This window comes from Melospiza georgiana, chromosome 4 (genome assembly GCF_028018845.1).
Source record: "Melospiza georgiana isolate bMelGeo1 chromosome 4, bMelGeo1.pri, whole genome shotgun sequence".
In the NCBI taxonomy this organism is placed as follows: domain Eukaryota; kingdom Metazoa; phylum Chordata; class Aves; order Passeriformes; family Passerellidae; genus Melospiza; species Melospiza georgiana.
Window position 1 is genome coordinate 27,563,693 of NC_080433.1, and position 20,983 is coordinate 27,584,675.

At 42.0% G+C, this 20,983-nt stretch overlaps 1 protein-coding gene across 4 annotated transcripts in view; it reads left to right on the top strand.

Moving 5' to 3' along the window:
* The window catches only part of CHST11 (carbohydrate sulfotransferase 11), a 158,128-nt gene that overhangs the window by 96,518 nt on the left and 40,627 nt on the right, over positions 1–20,983 (top strand). The gene's annotated exons all lie outside the window — the stretch shown is intronic.

Here is a 20,983-nt window from a genome sequence, read left to right on the forward strand (position 1 = left end):
TTTCCCCCCATCTCCATTAGTAAATTGAAAAACACCATCAGCTGGGGGAATGTTTAATATGAAACAGTAGTAAAGATGTCATTACAGCATTTTTCTTCTTCAGAGCTCTGCCCGCCAGGTCCCATAATTCCACCACAGAGGAATGCTGGCTTCTTTGCTTTGCTATCTTATATCAACGAGTTTTATTGAGGATTTTTTTCAGTACCTGGTTCACAATACATTGCAGAAAAATAGAGCTGGGATCCAGGTGTATCACAAAACACCAGCTGAAGATGAGTCCCTCATTTCTCCTACTGAGAGGGGTCTAAGTCAGTGAGGCAAGGCACAGCTCTCAGCACAGACAGTGTATTGTGCACTCTCAGGGAATGAACTCCATAACCAGGGAGTCTGTCTCCATCTCTGCTGCCATCAACAGTGTTTTAAAGGCTCCACTCAGTGCTCCAGCACTGACTTCCTTGCTGCAGCTCACAGCACATGCTCCTTGGGACAGCAATGGCTGGTGGTAATCAAAGAGCTGTTAAGGAAGTATCTCATGAGAGTCCTTAGTGATGTGCTGCTGGAGGAGAACTATCCCTGGCATTCTTAAATAAAGAGGAGTTTTTTTGTTACACAGGACCTCTCAGGGAAAGGAGGAATAGCAGTGTTTGGGATCGGATTCTCTCTTGACTTGGTATTGTTTGCTCAAGTTTGGAAACTTGGCAGCCTTGGAGTTTACTTAAATTTTGATTTTTGTGTATTTAGACCAGGCTGCAGGATGAGATAGAGTAGTTTTGGGTTTATCAAAGCAGTTTTGCTAGAGAGTTTTCATGCTGTTTATTAACTGTAAATTTTAATGTGTGCTTTTTGGTTTTTGTAAGGTAGGAAGACTTAGTGGCTCTTCTTTGCCTCCAAGTCTTTTGCTTTCCACAACTTTTCAGGTTGTTCCCATTGAAGCGGCTTTTGTCTCAAAGAGTACGTGCCTCAACATTGCAAATGGGCAGAGGGCTCAAACTCACTCTGCTGTTTTGGGGAGCAGATAAACATTTTAGGTTTGACTCAGAATCGTACAATGGCCAGGGCTGGAAGGGATGTTCAAGATCTAGTTGCAACCCCTGGCCTGGACAGGGACTGCCACAGTGATGCTTGACTGACTGGCCTTTGAGTTAGTCCTGGTGTGTAAGGAAACTTGTGGGACTTAGCAGCAGACTAAGCCACAAGCAACTTAGCGGCTGCTCTGCTCAAGTGCTCTAATTTTAAATACATACACTTCCATTTCTCAGTACCATTTGTCATCTTGCAAAGCATCTTTTAATCTTTTCCTGGTTTCAGAGTGCCAGATTCTTCATCACCTGTTGCATACCTTAACAACCAATGAATTCTCATCTTGTTGTGCCTTGTCTTCTGGAAAGCTGTCAAATCAACCATCGTCACCTTGCGAGGCAGGCTTTGCAAGCAAAAAGCAGCAGATAGAGAGGAACTTGAGTGAAGTCACTCAGCTTTGCCTTCTCATTCATTCCTCTAGTTCCCTCACACTTTAATAGTCACAAGTAGTAACCTATTTTTGTTGAGCCCAATTATAGTGAGATTTTTTTAGAAATCCCTACAGCTGGATGTTTATATTGGCAGGAAGGTATGTTTAATGCATATTTTACAGACCAAAGAGCTAATTTTGGGAAACTGCTAGCAACATTTGAATGCTCCATTATAATGCCAGGATTTGTAAATTGAGGCTTTGAATAGGTTTGGCTTAAACGCTGAGGGAATGAGATGGTCTTTAGACCTGGCTGCAAGTTTAGCATCTGATATAAAGTCAGTGGAAAATCAATTCGTCTTTCCATTTGCCTTAATGGATTTTTGGAACAAACCCATGTTCTTAAAAGCATTTGAGTACACGAATAGTCTCAGGTTTTTAGACAGGTTTTTAATTTGCAAGCCTGAGTAGTTGCTGGTGGAACCCCAGGTATGCAGACATCTGCAGATAGGGCCTTCTTCTTCTGAGTGACTGTACCAGAGCCTGTGTATGCTTGTGTCCAGAAAAAAAAAGAGAAGCTTTTTTCAGTCTGGTCTAAAAATTCAATGCCTTTTTGTTTTTTAAAGTATTTTGTTAGAGAATTTATACTTCAGAAATATGAGTGTAAAAAGACAGTCAACTGACATCCTTCCTTAAGGAATGCTGGGAGTTTGGGAAGAAAGGGCTTGCTCTGGGCCAATCACTGCAAGCATATGACTGCCTTCACCCAAATGCCACAATGGCTGAAGGATTATGAGCAAAGCCCTGTAGAAGACAACAGTGAGTTTCCCTGTGTTAAAAAAAAATATTTTAAAAAAATCAACAGAAGCACTACTAATCTACATAATTATGCTATAGATCCTTCAAATGCAAATAGTTTATTAGTTTGCCTATACAATAAATTCACTGCCAAAACAACTCTTCACATTCCTTATGCTTTCAACTGCTGAAAATGTTCTTTATTTAATGCTTCAATGTTCCTACTGCTTGGCAAGCTTCTGGTTCAGCACATAAGGGGAATTTGATTGAAAGGCTGTGCTACATTTAGGATCAAATCCTCAGGGGCCAATTCACTAAGAATGTAGCGCAGCTCTGTGAAGGATCTACTAAGGCTTCTGGAAGCTGAGGTTGGTTCTAACAAAAAGAAGTTGTTTTTTTAGTCAGTTGAAGCCTCCTGCCAATTTAGAAATTAGCAGCAACTACTCAATTTAGAAATTGGCAGGAGCCTTCCCCAGCAGGTGCCTTGTTGATCCTGCCCTCCAGTTGTGTGAAACCCTCTTTAAGTGTGGGGATGCCACCAGGACATGCCATGAAGCCTCACAGAGCTGGGATCTGCCATAAGGTGTGGGAGGGCAGCTTTGCACGCTGCATCTTGCACCTCCTATATATGAATCAAGGCTAACACAATACAGTTCTGTAAAATGTCATGGAAATTTTAGCCTCCTCCATGGTGCATGTGTGCGTGCCCAGGGCATAAGCATCTGGCATTAAATACTTTGTGAAATTTCTTCTGAGCTGGAGTCTTAAATGTGAGTTTGGTTGTTTTAAGTCCAGTCTGACTGGTCCTGGATGCTTGATGGTGTTGTCTTTTCTCTGTTTCTCCCCCTCATTTGTATGATATTTATGTCAGAAATCAGGAATAATGTAACAGAGAAGATAGAGATAGTTGCATGAAGAAAGTCAGGGCTGTTTGAAGCTTCTTTCATGACTTTTATACTTCCTTTTGTTGCATTTGATGGTTTGCCTTGAGGCAGGAAAGGGAGGTAGGAAATTTGCATGAAGATGGAATTGCTTCTAGGCTTTCCTCTTTGAATTTACATGGGCTACTCAGTTTTTTACTGAGGCCTAAGGTAATTTCATCAAGGTCCAGTTAGGCAAGAGACAGCACATGAGATCAGCCTTACTGACCTTACATGTGGCTTCAGTGCTGCACTAGGCAAGAAGAAACCACCCATGCTTCCCTGCATGAATGCAGGCGGAGCAGTTTGTCTGGGACTTGGATGAGATTCTGGCAAAATGAGCCAGCAGTCTGGCTGCTGAGGTGAGCAGAGGAAGCCTGAGGAGGTCCTGGGAGTCCTCTCAATCTTGCTATGATGAAATATTACATTGGCCCTGCTCCTGGAGTGTTTACATGCTTTTCCAAATTTGAGCTATTAACAAATAATAAACCTATGTAATAAGCATACTTCTCATCCTTAATCATTCTTGTGTATAAAGGGCTTTGGTATTATTTGGATGGAAAGTTCCAGCTGTAAAGAGCAATCCCTGCTCTTATCAACAGAGTGTTTGCAAATCCTGTCAAACTTTAATTTAGGGTAGTTTAAAATTACCTTGTTGTCCTTGTTTGAAATCCAGAGAATCTAAGCACTTTTGAAAATGCCTTGCTGGACACAGACATCCTTACAAATTTCCAACTGTCTGCCCAAGTGTGTACAAAAAGCTAGCAGTAGAATAAGGAATTTTGCCATTCCCCCCACCCAAACCCCATCCCATATGTTCAGAGGGCTGCTTAAGCCTGTAACTGTACAGTCATGGGGAGGAAAAGCAAGCTCTCTGTAAACTGCTATTTTAAGAGCAACTTGTAGCTTTATTACTCAGTTGCTTGTTTTCAAGTTAGCAAAAATCTAACTTTGAGAATAAATAAGGTTTGCAGGGAAAGGTTCTCAAGGGTGCTTCATGGCCAAATTACCTTAGAATTCTGTAGAAATTGGGTACTTGAACTCCTTCAATTTCTTCTGAAAATCTCAGCCTTTGTCCCTCTATTGCAGTGGGTTTTCTGCAGTCTGGTGAAAAATTACTCCCTTTCAGAGCTAAGTAAATTGTAATGATTTAGAACCCATCTTTTACATATGTTTGGGGGTAAGTGGGATGTTTGTTTATTTATTATAGAATACACTAGCTGGCTGTCTGGCTTCCACTGCCATGGAGAAATGCAGTGAGAGACCCTATTCAAAACCAGCATTAGTTGCGGGGAGCAGCCTGCACAGGGAAGCCTGCCCAGATTACCATTCTGAACTCCTTTTTTTTTCTTTGGCACACCTCTGATGAAATTTTGGACAATTACACACATTTTTGGTCTGATTTTATAGTTTTCTTCAGAGCAGAGATTGAGAACTTCACTGTGAGCAAATATGGAGGACAAATGTGGGTATTAAAGAGCCTCTTCATTCTGTCTTGTCCCTGAGCTAAACTGTATCTGGATCATTTGAGAAGAAAAAGGCCTGAATGATCAGCATCAGTGTTAAGTTCACTTGATTTTTGCACATTTCACTTTGTAGCCCACCATACTTGCAGCAAAGGCTTTCTGTGGCCACCCTGCAACACAGCATATGACTAATTTGCACACCTTTACGCAGTTTTTTTTGGAAAAGCCATGTCTTGGTTAAGAGTTCCCCCCCTGTTTTTTTGTAAACAGCTATTTAATCTTGCAGAAACCTTTGGTTTTGACTGCTGACAATTAAGACAGTGAGTTAAAAACCACTTCTGGAACAGGTTTTGGCATAACAGAGATGCTATGTCTCTGCGGAGAGAGCAGGAGCAGATCCTGTTAGGCACAGCACCACTTGTGCACCATTAGGATCCTGCCTGTTGCCATCGAAGCACCACAGCCCCAGCCCCATGGGACTAGCACGGCTTAGGGCAGCCTTTGCATCCTGCTGTGCTCAGATTAGTTGACTACTGACCAAGCATATGTCTGCTTTCCCAGGCTGAATTGCTGAGAGCACCTGGAGGGCAAGGAGAGAAAATCAGGGAACAGTTTGTCTCAATGGATTAATTCAAACTTGTCATGCCTCATTTGTGCAGTATGGTGCACAGCTGTGCCAGCTCAGTGCCTTGGGGACACAGGGTGGCTCAGGTGCAGAGTGGTGTGCTGCTGAATCCCAGCTTTCAGGACAGGGCGCAAAACTCAGACCAGTGTTCCCAAAACCCCTCGTCTTGCTGCCTGCGTCGTTCAGCATGCAAGTACAATGTGCCCCTGCAGTTCTGAGGTTGATTTAGTACAGGGCATTTCATTCACGTTAAGTGCACTGTACGTAAACTCTGTAAGGCTTCTTCCTTCACTGTTGCTACAATTATTTTTTCCTTCTTGAAATTCCAATTAACTCATTGCCACTTTTTTCTTACTTGCAGCAAAAATCAGTTGGCATCCTCTTTAGGTAGAGAGTGCAGTTCTGAGGTCAGAGAAGCCCAAGGCTTGGCGGCTGGCCTGCCTCCCTTCGTCCTCTGGCCTCCAGAGAGGGAACATTTACTCTTTTGAAATTCCCACCAAAGACTCTTTGCTTCTGCTTTCTTTCTAATAATTTATTTACAGAAATTGTCTTTTTAGAAAAATCTGCAGGATGTGTCCTGAGCACACCTATGTATTTTTAAAGAGCTTTTAGCTGGTTCCCCTGGTGTGAAAGATGAGATTGATAAGGGGAATAAAGACGTCTTAAAACAGAAGTAAGAGGTCATTTATTACCCTGTACCATCTCATATTGCTTGGTTTCCAGCTATTAAGAATACATGAGATACTGGGCTGTTGTAAGTGGACACACAATCCTTACTTTTATCCTGAGGTAGACTCTGGCCCATGTAATTTAACAGTGTCCTAAAAGTCCAGCTTATATTTTACAGGCTCAGGCTCTGAAGTATGATACTAGCACTCAGGATGTGACAGGCATTAAATTTCAGTACTTGTTAAATCACGAATAATTGTCTCCACTCTGCTCAGTTTTGTGTAAGGAATGAGCCAAGCAAGATTTTCACATTAACCATCTGAGCTCAGTTGTGCCATGCCTGTCAAAAAGTGGAACATGCTCAAGTTTCCCATTGCATTTCCACCACTTTCCTGGATTTGTAGGTATTTATTCCCAGCTAAGGAAGTTTGAGGATTTCAGGGTGCCCTGTTGGAAATGTGTGGGAATGTCTCTCAATAAGCAATCTGTGACTGCTCTGGCTTAAGGTAAAATTTAGCATCCAGTCGAGCCTGTAAAGGAATAAAGACGTGCTTTCTTTCCCCCTGAAGTGCATGGAGCCAGGGCTGGGAGGTGAGCGTAGAACAACACTAACAGTGTTTCTGGACACCCGGCTGCCTCCCCTGCTGTAGTTTTCCACAGTGGCAGAGGGAGTCAAGCAATCTGCAGAGGCAAGGCAAGTCTTTAAAGGAAAATTATGTGCACAGAGAAAGAGAAAATAAGGCAGGGTGGTGACTCCAAAGCCAGCATTTTTGATGCTGTGTGCATTCAGTCAGTCTCCAAGCAACCAGCACTATAATAAGGACACGATGAGTCAGACTCAAACAGTGGTGTTTATGCACCTTCATATAGAGGTTTTGTATATATTCAGTGTCAGTAAGTCCAATCTTACCTTCCTTATCCATGCTAATTTATTAAATGTGAGGAGCTCGCAGGCAGCTGCCCCCACTGCATGCTTGGTGCAGCCTCCTCAGCCAGATCTCCAGCTGGAGTGGCTTGGGTGCAGGTCATCATGCTCACTTCTGCCAGGCTTCCTTGCAGCCATCTTCCAAGCCTACCGCTTATTTTCCAAGAACTCCTTTTATTTTGCAGCTTCTATAAAGCTTTGTGCTAAGTCTGTTAGTCCTCCTGCTGTAGATTTGCAGCTTGCCTGGGCTTTGAAAGGTGGAGGTGCATGAAGATGGGTAGTAACCTCTCTGGGAAAAGAAGCCCCTGAATTTCTGAGCACAGAGGGAGTATAGATAAGAGATGCACAGTGTGTTTGGATTTATTGGCCCTGTCTTGGCAGTGATATTGGCAGTACCTGTGCTTGGCACAGTTCATGACTTTGCTGAATGCTTGGTCTTGGTGCCAGCACTGCTACAGACAGCACAGCTTGGTATTCAGACACAGGAAAGCACACTGCAGTAGTTTCATCTATTTTAGGTGCATCATTGGAAATGGCTCAACACAGATATAATAAAAGCACACTTTGTAGCTGAGAGGAAACTACTGAAAGAGAATACTGTTACAAAAAAAAAAAAAAAAAAAAACAAACATGAAGGAAATTTCCACTGATCCCAGAAAAACAGCTACGTACAGCCTCCAGACCAAACCTCCTTCAGTCTCCAGTGCAATTCTTTCAGATAAAATCAATATTTATGGGGTTTTTTTTCAGTTAGCACATTTTGGAGGTGATTGATAAATGTAAGAAATCATAAGTGCATTACTTGGGGCCAAAAAAATGTTTAACAAGCACATCTGGAAGTGCTCAAGGCAGGGTTGGATGGGGCTTTGAACGACCTGGTCTCCTGTAAGGTATCTCTGTCCATGGCACGGGGTTTGGAACTAGATGATCTTTCAAGGTCCCTTCCTGCCCATGATCCGCATTCTGTGGTTCCATGACAGCCCCGACCTGGGGTCCATTAGGGAGGCTCCCAGATAGGGCTCTCCATGTCTCCTCAGGTCTGGCTGCTGGTGCAGCCCCCTCTAACCCTTGTAGCCTTCGTGCAGAGACTCAGGGAAGGGTGCGCCCCCTTAAACGTGGGCTGTCATACCTGATCCCATCTAAAAAGCTCCAGCAAAAAGAGCTGGGGAAAAGAAAAAAGTGTCAAAGCATTTATTGTTTGGTTCAATGCATTAGTCCTTTTGGGTTGGCAGTAGTTGTGGTGGGCAAGTAACAAAACCCAAGCCAAAGCAACAGCACTGTGGGACTGGTAATTTTTAATAAAGACATTAATCAAAGCACTTGGATCCCCTGCAGCATTTTTACTGTCATAAAAAGCTCCTCTTCACAAGTGTTTGCCCTCATCTAATGAGTGGAACACAGAAGCCCAGTAATAGCCCTGCCCCAGCAGCATGAGCCAGGCTCACTTTATGGCACACTTCCAAAAGCTTCCCAGTGGAAAAACTGTATGTAGTCACAAGCTCCCATGTGGAGAGAGGGGAGATGGGAATACTTTGACAAAACCTCAGGATTTTGTCATGGGTGAAACCCAAGCCTCATCTCTCTATGGGACACACTGGCAATGCTATGTGGCTTTTAGTGGAAATTAATGGTCAGGTTCTTACAGTAAATGCAGTGCTAGACTGTCCCAGCAATTAGAGCACATCACCCCTTCTGAAAAGGAATGGCCCTTTCTCATCAGAGGTTTGAGCAGTAATCTTAATAAGAGCGACCTCTAGGTCTGTTCATGATTGTGTTTTCACCCAATCTGGCTTATATTTGTAATTTTCTTTTCTTCAATGAGGCAAATCTTTTTTTCCTCGTCTTGGGTGGCAGAAAAAAAAAGGCTTTTCTGGAAAATAAAAAAGCCTTTTGAGGAAAACAACAGAAGTTTATGTATTAAAATAGAAAACTTACTTTAAAAGACCCAGCTGTGAGGTTGACTCAAAATAGATTTGTTAATCATACAGTCTTGATCCAAATCAAAGATTAAAATTTGAGAATAAAGGTTCACTTTCATTTTGTAAATTCTCGTACATGTTGTTCTAGTCTTCTGTAAGAAAATTCACTAATTTATTTTGCTTTTCTCTGCTTTGTTTCCCCTCCCCCATTTTTTACATTATAGTCTCCATGATCTATAAAAATAACCCTAATTTTCCTCTCCTCTGGATAAACCCATAGCTATTATAAACTAGAAGAAAAAGCCCCTTGACATATTGTTGATATTGGATGTTTGTTTAATTTCAGTGGGGCTTTCTAAAAGTGTAATGCAAGTAGAGTTTATTACTATTTGAGGCTTTAATTGCTGCAGTAATATTTTTTACAGCTCCTTATTTTTATGTTTAAGGGTCCCCAGACCCCTTGATTTATTGGCATTGGTGAATGATTGATAAATGATTGAGGTTATGTAGAAAAATTGAAGGCATTGTATGAAATGGAAGTGGTGCCAGAATGACTGTGCAGGACCCACCAGTGTATTTAATGTGATGCATACTACACAGCTGCTACAAGCTGCAGCTAAAGATTTCACAACTGTTCACTGAGAAGAGATTAAAAAACATAAAAACAGTATGAGTGGGATGGTTTTCTTGCTCATCAGAAGTGTGGTGTGTTCCCTTACAGTCCAGCTTTCTATTTTAATGTCTCAGGGTGTTTATTTCTGGAATATCATAACAAAAAAAGAGAATAAGAAAAAGAAAGGTAGTAGGCAGGGTTTTCACAGGCATCTAAAGCAGTTAGACACCTAATTTCTGTGACATTTCAATGGGAGTTGTTATTTTTCCCTCTTAAGCTCTTTAAAATAGCAAACAAGGGTTTCTGTTTCAGGCTTGTGAGCTTCCTCACTGCTTCTGCTGTTCTTACTGAATAACAGAAAATTTGGGAGGCTCAGGTACCTGGCAGAAACTGTTTTTATACTGTTTGTATTTTGAGCCTGAATTCCAAACAGTTTACACTTATCAGAGTAAGAAGTAATGGGTGCATTCCTGGGTGAATGCAGAAGACATTTGTTTTAACAAAATGCTTCTGCTTATAATGCTTCTTGTGTTAGGTCAGGTTGCTTTTTTTCCTTGATGTCTTAAAATGCTTTGAAACGTTGGTTCTTTAGGAGGAAAGCACTGAGATAAGTGCAGGATGCCTGTGCTGGAAATGGAAGGGTCAAACAGTACAAAAGATGAACAAGGAGCATTGATTGTTGCCCTTGGCTTGTTTCTCAATTCCTTACTTTTCAAGCTCCTGATATTCTTCCTACTGGAGCAATAGCTCCTGAGGTGGGTGGGGGATGCTCCTGCAGGGTTAAGCCCCTGCACAGTGAAGAGGAAGCCCTGGTAACTGTATTTGTGGTAGTGTTTTGTGGAGCCTTGCGGGTAACTAAACACACTCTCCCCAGTGTCTGATCTAGGAGCTGATCTGATCCACGAAAAGCTGGACAGGATAAGGAAACCAGGACTACCTGCTTTGGCTGGAGTCCCCCACTGAACTGAACAAAATGTGACACAGAGCTGCACCCTGACAGGTGCCAGCTGACTTCAGCTGGGAGCTGGAGCAAGCCCGGCCACAGCATATGTTCACAATCAAAAAGTCATTAAAAATTCACATAGACAAGTTACTCAGTTTAGAGCCTGTCTTTGAAACTCTGCACTCCATCTGAGGCAGTAGCTCGGGCTTGATGCTCCTGGTAATCTTCCCCAATCCTGTGAATCTGCAGGAGATGGGAGGAGGGCACTTGCTCCGGTTTGGATTTCTCATTTTCTTAATCTTAAGGGAATGATTTCCCTCCCACTGTCCTTGGTGTGGATGTCTCCTGAAAGGCATATCTCTGACTATCATCTTCCTTGACAGGCATTCTGCTGAAACTCAGCCTGGGGGGGAAGTAATTCATTTTGTCCCTATGTTAATTGTGTGGGCTAACATAGTCCTCTGGTTTGGACTCTGATTTTGGTTGCTAAATATAAAAGTAATTTAAAAGGTTAATGTGTGAGCCCTCCTCCCACTCAGGATGCTGCTGTAGGAAATCCATAGGAAGCAGGTCATCCATAGGCACCTTGGAAATGAAGTGAGGTGCACAGTAACATGCAATGAGTTAGACGAAAACAAGTTTATTCTGGGTTTATAAGCACTCTCGCAATGAAAAAGAGTTTGATACTGAAAAAGCAACAAATTAGAGGCCCTGGTAATTTGCTGCTGGCAACCACATTTGTGCTTGTGTGCAGTGTGATTGACACGTACTGCAGGCTTTCCATGAATGTCATTGCCTCTTGGAAGTGCAGTGGGCTTCACCCTCCTCTGTGGGAGGAGACACTTGCCATTAAATATTTCCCTTGGTCCTGTCCTTCTCTTGCAGACCATTTCCCAGGTGCCTGCTCCCCAGGGGATTGGACTCTCTCTGGTGGTCTCCCATAATAAATCAGTAGAGATTCCCTTCTGGCTTCTTACACAGCGGCTTTCACTGAAGGTGAAGATGGAACTTCAACTGAAGTTTAACTGAAGTTTATGCTGTTCTACTTACCAAAATTTCAGTGCCACTCTTCTTTCTGTCACTGCTCTTTTGAAGGTGCAAAGTCCTTGAAGGAAGCAGAGAAGTAGGAGAGATGATCAAGAAGTCCACTTTTATTGTATCACAGGGAGAAATCCAGCACTGAAGGCAAATTCTTAGCAACTTCTTTGTGGTATGACAGTCTTTGGAAAAATGAAAATCATTAGGTAGTCAGTCCTTGCTCAGAGTTGAGCTTTGGATAAATTAGCAACTCTTCAAGGCACAATTTTGTTAATTGCCAACAATTACATACTTTGTTTTTACATTAGATCAGCTGTGCTGAAAGTTCCTGTCCCTCTAGTGCATTTTCCATTTTTTAATGGGCTTGGTATTAGGCCTCAACAATCAGGAGCTTGTTTGTATGTTAGGAAAAGTTCTCTGTGTGATCTGTAAAATTAACCGGGTAATTTTAACTTTTTGTTTTATTTGCGGAGTAGTGTTTATTTGTTTATGAATCCTTTCTTCCCTCATTTTAGTTATTCAAGTACAGTCTTTTTGACTTTGAGGTTGTTTTTACATGACAAGCACTTGATCTCAGAAACAGATGCTTCTGGTTTGGAATAATACAAGTCTGAAAAACTTGGCTGCATACTTTTGGAATATCAAACAGTTTGATAAGGTATGAAAATATGTTTCTAATGTTTATTTGCGATAGTTAAAGGCAGTGTAAACCAATTTCTGAGTTTATTTGCTTTTATGCATTTGCTCTGGCATGAGTGCTAACCTCGCTTTTGAGATGTGACAAGGACAAACACAGGACTGTGTTGAACTTCCTAAAGTTCAGGATGTGTAAAAAATACAGAATAAAAACACTGATGGCTTGTGCCAGGCAGACACTGCCTCTGAAGGGCGGAGCTGTATGGCATTTCTTTACTTTCTTTTTCCTCTTTGAGAGAAGAATTGTCACAAAAGGAAAACTCTCCTCTCCCCTGAATTAAAGAAAAGGTGTGCAGCAGCTGAAGGCACCATGGCTGTAAGGTGCAGGCTTCTCTTGAGGGAGAACTATGTAATACCAGCTCCAAGTATCAATATCAGGCTCTGCAGGGGTAAGATGGGCAAAGAGGTGCTCAGCACGAGCCAGTTCAAGGCCAGAGTGACCAAGCAATGACTTGTGGTGTCCACATCAGAAATGGAGGGCTGAGACCCTCATGTGCCAGACCCACCATGTGCTTGGATGGGAATGGGGTGAGATGTCCTGGTACATCCCAGGCTTGTTGGGCTGGTGCTTGGACCTCAAAAAACCTCAGCTGAATCTGGTCAGTATGCCTATATTCCATGAGGTGTGGAAACTGTGGGTAATTCCTCAAAGTACCAGAGTAAGCAAATCTAAGAAAGGTCACCCTGGGGCTCTTCCAGCTTCACTTGGTGGTGGGACATTAACCAAGGATTGTGTTGGCTGGACTGACTAATTCTCTGGAGCTGTCACCAGCAGAGATATGGTGATATTCATGAAGCAAGTTTGGATGCCAGTTATCACAGCCATGTTAGGTGCAAGCTGGCTCATTTGCCAGCTTGGCCAGGACAGAGCTTGCTGGGGTTAGTATCTCCTGGTAGTGGTGGGAGAGAGCATGGAGGCACATTTCCATGCCTCTGTCCTTGTCTCCTTACCCTAGCAGCTCTCAAAAAACCTAAATACAAGCAGGAATTAAGTTCCTTGTTGAGTGTGAGGCTGGCTGTTGCAACAGTGAAGCCTTGCTCCTTGCCTGAAAACTCTTCTTTCTTTTTAATACCCACTGCAGGAAGTTGGTGCTCTTTAATCTGAGTAATAAATTTATGGTTTTCTGAGACCCTCTATGACCTGCTCTTGATCTGGTCTAAAGCCCATTTGAGTGAATCGCATGGAATCCCATGGATTTGTCAGTGTTTATGAATCAAGCCCTATAGCTTTCAGTATATTACAAACAGAAAACACAGTGTTACTATTTTTTGTGAGTCACTTGCACCTAGATGGCTCTTAACAGGGGAGCAGCAGTTCAGTCAACGCTTTTTTCCAAGGAATGCCCCTACAGAAAAGCAGCTTCTGTTCTTTCAAGGAAATTTTAATTTTTGTCCTTTCTGTAGTTAACCATTTAGTGGTGACACACATTAACCTCATTCTTCTTCCATATTGTCAGGTCTGCTCCCATTTATCCAAACAGCCAAGCAGCTCCACCCTGGAGACCAGGTGGCAAACCCTTGCACCCCTTCCCAAACCCATGCTGCTGCAATGTATTTGCTGCCATCTGCTGCAGAGGCTTGTTTTGCTCATATATGCTGGAGCATCTCTCTTCTCCATTGATGGAATCTGAAGGTCGATATCATCTCCTGTTTTTCCAGAGCAAACTGTTGGCAGATAAGGCTTCTGTCTCTACTGCCATCCAGAGGCATGCCAGCAGGGAAGGATGTTCTATCCCCAGATTTATTCTCAGTCCACCCCCATCCTCAGTTGCTGGTATGATGAAGCGTGGGATGGATTCTTGCTTTATTCACTGTCATATCTTGTGTACTGGGTACAAAATTTCAAAGGGTGGTAACAGGAGAGTGATTTTGCTGCTGCTGAGGCTCTCTGGCAGCACTTACTGAAAATACACAGATTGGCAATCACTCTCTTGAACTCTTAGTGCAGTCCCCAAGGGCCACATTTCCCAACCATCACTGGCTCCCTAATAATAATTTAAAAAAAAATAAATGAGTTGCATATTTTTAAAACAAAACTTCTAAAGACATGTTTGCTTTTATTTCCTCTTAAGTTTTTATGGTTTACCTATCTGTGTGACTGTAAGCATCAGGGAATTGTCCTGCTTTCCCCCACCTGGTGGGTCTCATGTAGATAGGTCATCTAGATTGGAATGTCATCTAGGTAGCCTCATCCCTTCTCCCAGAACATGCTGGGATTGTGAGACTTGCTTTATAATCAAAGTAGCTGACAGCAAGATGCTCTCAGATCCTGGGTCTTCAAAATGCAGTCTGTATTAGGAAAACCAAAATTAATTCAAAACAAAATTTCCAGAACTTTGAGAGCACAAATGAATGGGCTCCTGACAGAACAGTCAATCCTTTGTAAATGGAATTCTTGGAGATTCCCTGCTTCAGCAGCTGAATGATAACCAGTGTGTCTCTCATGCACAGTCTAATTTTACAAACCAGTACTTTCTTAAAGGCTAGTTATGGTTTTTTTCCTCTGTTCTTATTTTTGTCTGGATTAGCTTCAGGAAAGAGTGATGAGTTTGGAATGGATGAATGGATCTGCAGACATCAATTAAGTTGATAAAGCAGCACAAATTATGCCAAATGTGCAAGAAAGTCTACAACAGGTTTACTCATCCAGCCCTCCATCATACAATTTTAGCAGTGCAAACAGAAGCCTCTACAGATTTAGGATGTGCAGACTGCACAGGCTGGGTAGCTCTATCAGCCCCTTAGCAAACTGGAAACCATTTTGCAGTGGGACATTGGAGCATGGCTGTTCTGCAACAGGACTCAGAGCCAAACTCCTCAGAGCAGCATTTGGCTGATCAGTTGGATTGAAACAAATGACACATTGAGATTACCACTTTCTGCTCCTGCAAGATTTCAGGCAGTGATGTTTGTTTGTTTGTTTGTTTATTCATGTATTTGAAAAGAGAAAGGTATTTCAGTGCTTATGAAAAGCCAATACCCGGCAGGACTGAGAACAGCCTGAAACGATGCTGGCAAGTGCCAAGGCATTTCCTTCACCTTGCCAAAGTACCCCAAGCTTTCCTGACAATAGCCCTATTCCCTCCTGTGCCCCTCCAGAGCAATGATTGAAAATTACACCTCTGTGTTGATTTCTTCATGTTGTTTTTTAAAATATATAGCATGTATGTGTTTTAGTCTTTATTAGCCACCATTAAAAAGTAAATGAAACAAGGGACAACAAATAAAGCTTTTATTTCAAGAAGAGTTAGGTTAAACAAATGATCAGTCCTTAGCTGAAAGAGCCAGTATAGTGGTTACAGAAAGCAGACCAGAAACCATACAGAATTGTTTTAGGAAAAAAACAAACAAAAAAAACCCCCAAAAACAAAAAAAAAAAAACCAAAACAAAAAACCACAACAACAAAACAAACAAACAACCCAACAACAACAACAAAAAAAACCACCAACAACAAAAACAACACCCTGAGACAGCAGGAAACAAAGTTACTCAATTGAACAAGTGATAGACACCTGTGAATGGGTCAAGGGATGCAAGACCCTGTGAAGAACATTTCATTTTAAATACCCCACTTAAGCCTGTTGCATGGAAGGGAGTTTATGCTAGAAAAGGCTGGATATATTGCTGTGCCTATCAGCAGTGACAGAACACAAAGAGCAGCAGTGTTTGATCAGACTTTCACAGGTAATGTAATGTTTCTTTTAGGAATTAAATATAAAAGTTTGTGGGGTTTTATAATGCAGAAGCAGGCAGACTTGTAACAAACAACATTTTATTGGATATTTGCAGTCCAAAGCAGCACTCTAAAATGATACTTAACGGTGCTATTGCTTTATGGAGGAGAGGTAAACCCACCATCTACACACAGATCTATGCCAATGCACAGCAGCCCAGGACACAGGGCTGTAATGATTTTTTTAAGCTTAAAAGACTGCTTTAAATGTTACATGAAAATTATAGCAATGGTATTGCTAATATGACTGTTTAGTTTGTGTATTAGTGTGCTCAGTTGAAGGTGAAGGCATACACGGGACGCCTTCAGGGTGAGGCGCCACCTCTCCCATGAATTGTGTCTGCCAAAGGCTGCTCAGAGCCAGAGTAGCCTCTGGGAGTTGTGGGATGGAGATGGGAGCAATTCCCAGGTACCCAGCATGGCCCAGGGAGACACTACCAGCTGACTCCTGGGTGCTGTAGCTAAACTTCCACAACAAGAAGAAGTGGCTATGGGAAGGTTGAAGATTTGCAGGACACAGCCTTTCTGTCTGGATGTGCCCTCTCCTATAAATGTAGGAAAAAAAACAAGTACCTAAAAAGCTTTATTTTTTAAAATACATTAATTGTTTCCAACTTGCAAAAAGAAACTGTAGACTTTCCAGAGTGATGTGCAACAAAAGTACATGTGATTAATTTCCTTTAATTGAAATGTTTACATAGACCTTATTGTAACAGTTGGTTTCAGTGTTTCACAGATTTTAGGGTTGGGAGATGTCCTTTAGCCCAAAATTTCTTCTCCACTGGGGATTGCATGGTAGGAGACTGAACTGACTGAACCCTAAGCCCATCCGTACCATTGACTCCTTTCTGTCCTGCACAGTAGCAAATAGTCAAACCATATGGCTTAGCTTCTCTCAAGATTTTTGCAGGTTACAGGGATCTTGAGACACCCAGGCTAGCTCTGAAATATATGAATGGAGTCTAGGAGTCATGTTGAGATGTGCAACATATTTGGGATGAGCTTTTTGCATGGGTCTCCTTTTTTTCTCATATCCAGGGTGCCAGCACAGGCATCTCTTCATGCTACTGAGTAGGATTGTATAGTGACTATAATGTCTCTAGAGATCATGGAGATTGAGGAATGCCATTGAGATATGGCCTTTCTAAAACTTGATTTGGATATCCTCAATTGTCTCTTCCTGCACTGGGAATCTTGAACCTGTGAATCTTAGGGTCTGCCTGGTTCCCTATGAGAGTTTCTGCTGGTGCACAGGAGGTTGCACAAAGCACCTCAGTTCTATAAGGGAACAGCAGAAGCCAAAAGCATAGTGACCATAGCAAAATACCAAACATGGATGGTAACGTCCATGAACTACTGTAGTAGTTCAGAGAAGAGATGTGAGGGCCAAGGAAGAAGTGCCAGAAGAACCTGGCTGCTTTGTGGTTTGTTATTTCTATACTTGCCAAGCTGGCCACTGGATCACCAGGAGTGTTTTCTTGTACTCTTTTAAAAATTTTTAAGCCTAATGATTAACTGTTTGAAACAGCATTTGACTTCCAATTTAAGTAGCTTTAAAGAATTTCTTTAAATAATCAGAATTGTATGCTAAAAAGAAGAAAAGCCACAGTGAAGACTGGAGAATGGAACAGCAGACTAAATAGACTGAATCCCAGTAAACTGCGTTTAGGCATGTAAATAGTAGTACTGATTTCAGCTGAGCTGTTGTCATGAGGGCAGCCAGCTCACTCTGGGGCTTAGTGCATTGTCATCCAGATAGAGCTAGAAGAGATCTCAAAGGTAGATATGCCTGCTGCCTGTTTATAAAAAGAAACCTAGAAAGTTTTCTGCCCTAAATGGAGTCAGAACTGTGCAATAGATGTGCATAAAAATTAGGCTAATGTTCTGCCTCCAGGCAAGTAATTAGCAACCCTTGTAATTAGTAGGTACCAGTTACAATTCTTTAGTTTTGATGTGCATTCCTCTTTGACTTTTTAAACAAATCTTTAAAAGAGCAGTGTATTTCCTTAGGTATGCCCTTACTTTTCTCTCTGAAGATTTCCATTTATAGTTTTTGAAATATTGGCAAGTATGCAGAAGATATAGGTTGTGCTATTGCAAAACCCAGCACAAGCCAGCACCAAGCAATTGCCATACAGGAACCTTAAATTAGAATTATAACAGGCTTGGTAGTAGTTGAGCTGAATCCTTGATTTCTTCAGATAGTTGACCATCCAGCAAGTTAACAGAAAATGTATCTGAGGTGAACAAAAGAAAGGGATTTCCCAATTAAAATGAAATCCAAAATTAAGATTTATAAATTATATTTTTTGTTCTCAGCCCAAGCTGAATGATTTTTTGTGGTAGAGAAAAATATTTTCCTGCAGGCTAGGTTTCCTTCTCCTGCCAGTGACTTTAAAATGTTTTTTTTTGAATAAACATTTAAAATTCTTGCCCACTACAAATATGCCCTTTTTGATTGAAATAGTTTGTGGAATTTATGGCCTGATTTGTTGGCCTGAGGTGTATTTTGAAGGAAAAAGAATCATTGCAAAGGAAATTTGTTCAACTATCTAGCACTTCTTTGGTCCTTTCTGCTTCCCTGGGTACTAGTTACATATTTCCACTTCACTTTGTTTTCTTTAGGGAGAAGATAGTGTTATTCAAGTCTTTTTTAATGCAGTAGTTACAATTTTACACAGTGAGCAGAAGGACTTGGTGTGTTTCTTTCTTTGGGTACTTATATTCTCATGTATATTGCTGGCCCAGCTGGGCACTGGCACTGGCTTCTGGACCAACCATCTATAAAATCAGGCCAAGTTTTGCTCAGATCAACTTAGGATTGCTGAGATTTCCAGCCTGTGCTCTCTTATGATGAAGCTGGAATACTTTAGCACTCCTTTATTTAGATTAGAACCTTTAATATGGTAGCACATCCCCATAATCACCACAAACAGTTGATAAGCTGGTGCTTCAAGGAGTTATAGGTACAGGCTACAAACGAAGAAGGTGGCAGTATGTGCAGATAGATAGCAGCTTTCAGAAAAGATAATTTCCAGTAATGATTATTTGTTAATGCTTCCACAACATGAGAGCAGAGTAAGGGCATTCATTGATTATGAAAACTTAACAAGAGGTGCTCTTTGTATGAAAGTGTGGCAGGTGAAAGAACTGTTTGGGAGCAGTGACATTATCTGAATTTCTTGCTTTGTTACAACTTACCTAGACATAATTAAGGTTGAAAATAAAAAAAAAAATAAGGTTGTTTTTCTTCCTCTGGAGTATAAAATGTCTAACAGAAGGGGAAGGCAGAATTTTTGTGAGAAGTGCTGTCCTGTTTCCAGCATTGGTCCAATGTTTGTTTTTTGTTATATGTCAGACTGAGACTTTTGTTACTTCATGAGCCTCTTAGTCAATAAACTAAGAGGCTCATGAAGTAACAAAAAACTAAGTTTAGGTTTGAAGAATGTGTGATGTCGTATAGTATACATTTCATAGAAATATTGTGGCTGAACAGGGAGCCACAGAAAGCAGATACTTTATTCCTTGATTTCTTAATAGTGCTCTGTAACCTGTTTAAGTTCTCCTTGACTTGTGACTGGAGTTATTTAAGAACAATAACCCTTATGCAGTTGCGTACAAAACCTGTGCCAAGGTAAGAGGTGGACTATTTACTGGTGTTTAAAATTTGAGAGCCAAACTAGTCTTTTCCAAACTCCTGTGAGTTAGGTGTCTGGTGTCAGAGACCACAGCTCTGAGCAAAGGATGACATGATTACAAGGGTTTGATGAGAGCTGTGGGGCTGGAACAGGGCAAGGGGTGCTCCCAAATCCTGCTCAAGGATGGCTGCTGGGATGGAGGTTGCACAAGCATGTCATTTATGCCAAGGGATTATGCTCAACACATTTCAGAGGGGTGGAACAGGAGATAGAGTTAAGGAAACCATGGGAATTTGGGACTGTTTTCAGACCCCAAAAGCAGACTGTGGTTTCGGACAGTAAACATTATTCAACAGTGTGAATAGGAAATTGTTCCTGCTTTTCTACAGACCCATGCCATCACTGCATGCAAACTGCACATGGTGTGCACGTTTGATATTGGGCCCCATACCCAACCTGTGTGCTTCTAGGTTCATTTCCTGACAACCCTGCAGTGCTGCAGAGATGTTATGGTTCTGAGGCTGAAATGTTGTTCGGATGTAAAAAACACATGAAAGACCCTCAGGGTGCCACCAGCAGCCTGTCACTGTTGTGGGGGGCTTGCACCATGCCTTCTCAGAGGTTTTAGCACTGCTAAGTGCAATGATGTGCCTGGCACAGAGTCACACAGACATTTTCCTCAGCAGCCCTGGCTGCATGTGAGTGGGTGTCTTGTGTGCCTCAGTATCTCTATTCCCTTGCCTTGTGGCATTTCTTTGAGGCTGTCACCCTGGCTGTATGATCACAAACCTCCTAAACCATTCCTCAACCCCTCAGAAACCTGAGAATTTGTGTAATGTGGAGATTTTATCTGCATTTCGTGTGGGAACATAGGTTTATACTGAAATAGTTGTATCAGTTGAACATCTCGTGAATGTGGTTACACAATGTAGATGCAGGATCGATTTAACTTTACAGCGGAAGGATCAGAGAGCTTACTTGGGTCTTGTAACTGGATATGTGTAATCAGCTTCTGCTTGCAGGCTGCCTGATTAGGCAAGATCTCAAAGCATTACTATGTCAATTTAGTCCTTCTGAAATGACTGTGGACTTTGTGTCCACAAAGCTCTGTAGACATGTGCAACAATCTCAGTCCTATGTATGCACTGTATAAGTATATATTTAACCTCTGCAAATGTAGAATGTGGTGTGTTGGGGGCACTCAGTGGCACTTGATCCACACATGGCTTTCCCAATGTTCCTCTCCATCCACAGTAGCACAGGGTAGCCACTGGGACAGGCTGGTTGTCCTGTGGTAGTGCTGATGGGACACCTAAGCAGGAGCATCCTGGGATACTACTGTTGGGCATGGAGTGATGGGGAGAAGGCTGAGATTTGGAGAGCTGCCAGGAGAAGGATAAGGCCCAGGCTAAGGAGGCTGCTGCAGCCATTAGCTCCAGCCTTGGAGAAGGCTGAGTCTTCAGCCTCCCTCCAGCTGCTCTCACTTCTCCCCCTTTCCCAACCTCAGCCCGGTTTTTTCATGTGCTGAAAATGTACTTGGTCTGCATCT